Below are 6,000 nucleotides of genomic sequence, written 5' to 3'. Positions count from 1 at the left end.
GTCGTATAGATGTCCAGAATTGATCAAGGACTGATGGACTAGATATAGACACGATCAGCACATCTATCCGATGTCCAATGTTTAGTGGGCTAGTCTTAACCAAACCTAAAAAGACCTCTATAAAGGACACTGTATAACCTGTATATTGAATGTAGCAGGTTCATCTCTAACTGGGAACTCAGTGCTTTTTACTACAAGGCACATTCAGCCATCTAGTATGGAAATTTAAAGTTAAGCACTTTAAATGCTTTAGTTTAATTTCATTTTTGGATGGACCTTGGATCAGATTTATTGTATCTGTAGAGTGCAGAGTGAAAAGTATAAGACCCAAGGAATGGCCAAGTCTAAAGATTTTGTGTTTTGTTTTCCTGTATCTGTGTTTATTGACTCAGACACACACACATGCACACACCCATTCATGCATACACACACAGAGAGAAGAGCTGTAATGTGCTCTAATTATCTAGTTTCTTCACCTACAGCTGCTTCTTAATTGCTCTCCCCTGGAGAGCATGGAGGCTATCGACCGTTGGACACAATAATGGAACTCATCTCAGTCTTACAAATATGTAAGGAAACGAAAGGTGGAAACATTGAGATTAAAACATCTCATCAAGGCCTCCTGAAGAAATTATCGTGTCTACAGTAACGCTTTTTTGACACGTGTTCATGTATTTACACATCTGATAAGATCAAAGAGCACTAAGAACAGAAGGCTACGAAATCAAATATCAAGTTGATTTTGACATCATGTTGCTTCTATTGATATTTGCAAAATCCAAGTTTGCACAAATTGATTTTTGGTTAGTTTTTTAATGTAATATTCATTGTATCACCTTTGCCTCAAAAGAAATATTTTTTGCTGATGTTGCCTGACAGAAAAAATACTTCTGTGCATAGTTTGAAGTTCTCTCTATGTCTAGATGGGTTTCCTGTGGGTGCTCTGGTTCCCACCCACAGTCCATACATCCATACATCTAAATGGTGATTTTTAAATTGACCGTAAATATGGATGCAAGCATGAACATCCTTCTCTCTGTGTTGGTCTTGTGATGAACTGGTGACCTGTCCAGGTGAAACACACACACCTCTTCCCCAATTTCAGCAGCTACAGGCTGCAAATTTCCTGTTTTTAAATTCAAATTCAAATGCATTCATATAATTTTACTTATATAGCACCAAGTCACAACAACAGTAGCCACTTCATATTGTAGGGTAAAGACCTACAATATGAAAAAAACTTCTGTTTGACATTAAAGTTTTGAATGGATAGAGTGGGGTGAGATCAGAAATATTTTTCTAAAAAAATGTGAAATATTTCAGAATGTGTGCCATCAACAAAATCCCTTGCAAATAGACAGAAAATAGGTTTAATATTTGGGGCAAGCTGATGCAGCAGAGAAACAGTTTCTAATTATTGTATGACTCAGTTATATTATTCTTAATATCTTCTTTTTTTTTAATTATTATTTAATAAGGAACGTAAGATAAAACAACCTATGAGAACACAAAAAACCCAGAAATAAACAAGTAATCAAAAATAAACAAACGGGTGTACCATCTAGTCATATATACATATATACACACATATACACATGCATATACATATACATATACATATACATATACATACATATACATACATATACATACCTACATGCATACATATACGCCTATACATACTTACATACATACAGACATACACATATATACACATAGCAGTTCGAAAATATAGCATACAGAATTACAGAGATTCAAACAAAATTGGGTCTCCTTGACAAAATATAATGTTTCCATTTATCCCAAATCTCAATGAATATGTCATATTAAAATCTGTTAAAGAAGGTAATTCTTTCCATTTTAAACAACCCATAAACAGTCTCGTGCCAGTCATTTAGTGATGGAATTTTCACACTTAGCCATTTCTTAGTAATAGTCTTTCGGGCAGCCAGACTCAGAATACCATATAACAGCTTGGACATTTTATCTACATTCGCTGAATATAAACATCCAGATAACAGTTCATCCCAATTAAAGGGGAGTTGCATACTAAAAATGATCTGTAACTCAGAGTGAATCGATACCCAAAAAGTGTTGATCAATGGGCAAGACCAAAACAAGTGGAAGTGTTTTATTCCTTGGGCCCCACAGTTTCTCCAGCAGAGTGATTAGAATAGTGTTTACTTTGTGCAGGTGTAATAAAAAACCTACAGAGACTCTTCCAACCAAAACATCTCCATATATTAGAACTAGAAATTTTCCACTGAAAGGCACATTGCTGATACCAGATATCATTTGAAATTGCTGTATTTGTTTCCCTTTCCCATTTTTGTTTAATGTAGATAGTGTTCAACTTCTTAACCTCTTGTAAACCCTTGTACAATCTAGAAATCTATATTATTCTTAATATCAATGATTAAATCCCTGATTTAAATCCCCCATTCTGCGTATTCTATTGATGCTCATAAATTAAATATTTTGACTAAATTGTGCATAGCCTTTAAGATTAAGAAACAGACATGGCTATTTTTGTATGATGCAACTTATTAAACAACCCAATGTGTCAATTAAATGCTCAGAGAAGTGCTAAATGGGATCACAACCTGGTAGAGTTGTGGTTTTCACCAATCATCAAGCACCAGTTGGGTTTTTCCTGCTCTTTGACATCAGGGAGCTATAATGAACTCAGTTTGATTCTACATATTTGTAGATGCAACACAAACAGTGAGATTGGAGTTGTTCAGTAGTGTTTTCAGACAGTATTTCACAGTTTTGCCATAGAACAGACTTTGGTTTTGTGTGAAACAAGTTGTTGTGGGTTGGATCTTAATGCTGCAAGAGTTTTTGTGCTTTTCAGCTTTGGCTCTGGGTTGAAAAGTGATTGTGGTCTGACATCCCGTCTTCCACTGGCAGAACATTTCAGTCATGAAAATATCTCCAGCTTTTGTTTATTTCCCAGATGGATTTTGCAAGAAATAAAAGAAGCAGTTTTCAAGTCAGGAGCATTCAACTCAGTTCACCCCTCAGGATTTGATATGCTTGCAAGATGAACAAAGAGGTTTAAGATGAGGAATATGTGAAGTCAAAATCAGAATTAAACTTGATAGTTTACTCTCCATCCAGGCTTCAAAGTATTTGTGCATTTCCATTCATCTTTATTTGCAGCAGTAGCTCTGAGAAAAGAAGATAAAATGCTGATCTAACACGTGGCCTTTGGGAAAAGGCATCCCAAAAGCCCCTGTCAAGCTTTCACTGAAAGCTGCTGTTTTCACAGCTGACGCAAACTCAATACAAACTATTTTAAGATCAAGGACTTTATATGAAGGCTTTGAGTTTTAACAGGGTAACTAAAATTGCTTAATATTTTAACAGAGCATGGCCACTTTACACTGAGCAAAAATCTAACAGCTCACAGAACACATTTTAAATAAACACTTAAATTAAAATTGCATTCATCTCATAAACTAGTACTTTTATGAGACATAAAAGTGAAAGAAAATATCTGCAGTATGACTATCGAATTATCCCCAAGTTGACCTGCCTGCAGAAGCAGAATTGAATAAGTAATCTAAGACAGATGGTCTCTTACTGCTGTACCAACAAATGAAATGATCTAGTCAGTTCTACAGAGCATTGAACATTCATGACTTTCACAGGGGAGGTCAGAGTTCCTTTCATTGGTTTTGTGTTCAAGGGCATGTTATGTGAGATGGAAACTGAATCCACCATTGGGATTCCAAAATAAAAGACCACAGTAAGAACCACCAGGAAATACTACTTACTGTCCTTTAAATGGCAGTATGTCACTGTTAGCCAGTTTGGAGTGCAAACTTTAGGCTATCTCATTGAAATTATTGTTGGAGCTTTTGAGGCGAGTCTGGTTTATTTTAGTTGCTTTATTTTAATCTGATGATGTGTACTGGATCATAATTTTTCTGTATACGCTGAATTTTACTGCTGGGTGAAACCCAAAAAGGTTTGATTTCTTTTAAGGACAACAGTAGTTTTGTGTTTGGCACGATTCTCTCATGAAACTAAAGTACTTAAACCTTGCAGTGTTAACCTTGTAAACATCAAATGTATCACATTTGATGCATATGGTTTGGGGAGTTTTTGAGACTTCTGCATAATCAGTGTGAAAAACCAAAATATATTGCACAAAATATGCAAATTAAAATAGATTTTGTTTGGTTTTTCAGTTATCAGAAGGTTCAATAAAGACTCCAATTTCAGGCCTTATTGCTGTTGGTTTGTATTTCATGTTTACTGTGGTGGCACATTTCTTTTCTGATGTATTAATCACATATTTTAATCCTATCACATTAGTAATAGTAATATCACTTTCTCACTTTAGTATAGCAAGATCACTCTTGTCACCAGCTGTATGCATAGATGTAGAATGTTATCATAAATAGGCTCCAAGTTTTATTGCACCTTCACAGTGGACTCATTGTAGACTTGAAGATCTCCAGACGTCCTGCTCAAGGAAGGTGACGGATGGTCGTAGCTGTCCTTAGAGTGGGAGGGGGTCAAGGATGAGCTGACTGAAGCTATAGACATGCGTGATGTGCTGTGGAATGTTCTTTGTTTGAGAGTGTTTGTGCGTGTATAAAGATGAGCAACCCCACTCAAATTTCAGATATGATCCTAGTGTTTGCCTGGGATGTTTCTCTCCACATTGCAATTTGTTTATCAAACCCACTTCAAATCAAACTCACTGGGTGTGTTGCAAGTTATTGTTAAAATTTCCATAACATTACCTGTACAAACCTCCTTTTTTCTGTTCTTTCTTTCTAGTTTTCATCGTCTGTTTTGTTAATTTTTTCTGTTTCTAGTCTAGTTTTATGTTGTATAACCCTCTGGAAAGTTCCCTAGAATTTGGCCTTCATCTGCCTCTCACCTGAGCTTATGTAACTACTCATCTAATCTAATTACCCTCCAAGCTATAAATTAAAGATTTGGGTTTTGCATTGTCTTCTAATGTTGTGTATTTATTTCCTGTGAATTCACTACATAAATGACAAATCCTAAAAGTGTGATTTAATTCCATCATCCGTGAAGTCGCTGGGTTAACCTTTTTGCTGGATGTCGGGCAGTTCTCCAGACGCCTACAGACCTGGGCCACTGTTGGCTCAAGCTGGGAAGGCAGGCCTCTTGAGCTCTTGCCCTTTGGCTGTGGATGCTCTGTCTGGGGCTCTTTTCTTCTGTTGGAGTGGGCACCTGGTTGTCATTGGAACATTTGGGTCTTCAGTACTCTTGAGGGGCTCTTGGAGGATAGCTCAAGTCTCTTGGAGTGTACTCTGCATAGTTCATTTGGTTTTTGTCATTCTCTTGTAGCTCAGGAGGTAGAGCAAGTCATTTATTAATCAATCATTAATAAATGAATCAATAATAAATATTAATCAATCATTAATAAAGTGTAAATAGGCGAATGAGACATGTTGTATAAAGTGCTTTGAGTGCTCTGGGAGAATAGAAAAGCGCTACATAAGAATCAGTCCATTTACCTCTGGCATTGTGAACAATAAAAGAAAATAAATAAAAGTAAATACATTGACTAGCAACCTTGAAAGAAAATGTTTTGGCACCACAGGGCAGTCACATCATGATTCTGCTTGCTAAAACTACTGGAAAGGAGAAATTTAAAAAATATATATATGTTCATGTGGACATAAATCGCCCAGCCAGTCCCTGCAGTCATTTGGATAACACACAGCTGGTGTACTTCATTCTGCTGAGGAGCTCGTAGTTTTAAGGCAGTGAGTCAGAAAAACTCAGCAGTCACTCTTCGCCTGCATGATCTCTTTTGCTTGTGTATTTATTTGATTGGATTTATTTTAGCTGTCCTCATTCCTGTGGGAGCCGAGCAAAGTAGCAGGCATGACGATAGGAACACAAAGAGAAGGCTATATTTAAAATCCTACTCATAGCTTCCAAACTGGAGTATATTTAGAGCAGCTGCACAATCAGTGACCATTTACCAGCCTGTTTCTGCGCTTA

The sequence above is a fragment of the Simochromis diagramma genome, unplaced genomic scaffold, assembly GCF_900408965.1.
Source record: "Simochromis diagramma unplaced genomic scaffold, fSimDia1.1 OVJJ01000317.1, whole genome shotgun sequence".
Classification (NCBI taxonomy): Eukaryota; Metazoa; Chordata; class Actinopteri; order Cichliformes; family Cichlidae; genus Simochromis; species Simochromis diagramma.
Note: the sequence above shows the minus strand (reverse complement) of the source record.